The 795-nt window shown below is 58.5% G+C and overlaps 1 protein-coding gene across 1 annotated transcript in view; it reads left to right on the top strand.

The window, feature by feature from the left end:
* Window positions 1-795, top strand: part of SLC16A14 (solute carrier family 16 member 14) — a 29,743-nt gene that overhangs the window by 542 nt on the left and 28,406 nt on the right. The gene's annotated exons all lie outside the window — the stretch shown is intronic.

Raw genomic sequence — 795 nt, 5'->3', positions numbered from 1 at the left:
GGGTCCTGAACCGCGGGCTCAGGCAATCCACTCACATCAGCCTCCCAAAGGCGTGGGATTTACAGGGTGAGCCACCGAGCCCAGCTTGCAGGTATCTTTTTTATAGAGTGATTTGAGTTCGTCAGGATATATTCCCAGTAAGGGGATTGCGGGATCATATGGGAGGTTGATATTTAGAGCTTTAGGAATCGCCACACTGCTTTCCACAGGAATTGCCACACTGCTATCCACAGAGGTTGCACTAGTTTACATTCCCACCAACAGTGTAGAAGTGTTCCCTTTTCACCACACCCTCTCCAGCAGCTGTTATTTTTTGAGTTATTGATAATTGCCATTCTGACTGGAGTTAGGTGGTATCTCAATGTGGTTTTGATTTGCATTTCCCTGATGATTAGTGAGGTTGACCATTTCTTCATATGTCCGGGGGGAGCTCAGATGTGCTCGTCTGGTAAGTCTCGGTTCCAATGGTTTCGCCCGCGCCATCCCCGGCCACCCCGCACGTCCGCAGAGGCGAGCCCAGCCTCGCTCCGCAGCTCTTCTCGAGGCCCCAGTCTGGGACTCCAACTGGCCCGTCACGGGGCGCAGAGGTGGAGGCTCTGGCGGCGGAGCGGCCACTGGGGACATCTAGGGGTGCGGATCTCGTCTAGCGGTGCGGATGCCTCTCCGCACAGGCTGCGGCTCTGCAGGCGGCCAGCTTCCCCGCGGTGCGGCCGGCTTCAGAGCGCGCCGAGGGAGGCGAGGCGCCCGAGGTGGGCATGGGGCGGGGGTGGGTGAGAGGGCCAGGGTGCTGGGCGG

This window comes from Carlito syrichta, unplaced genomic scaffold (assembly GCF_000164805.1).
Source record: "Carlito syrichta isolate Samal-C Ts95f unplaced genomic scaffold, Tarsius_syrichta-2.0.1 Scaffold306578, whole genome shotgun sequence".
NCBI classification, from domain to species: Eukaryota; Metazoa; Chordata; class Mammalia; order Primates; family Tarsiidae; genus Carlito; species Carlito syrichta.
Note: the sequence above shows the minus strand (reverse complement) of the source record. Positions and strands in the feature narration are given on the sequence as shown.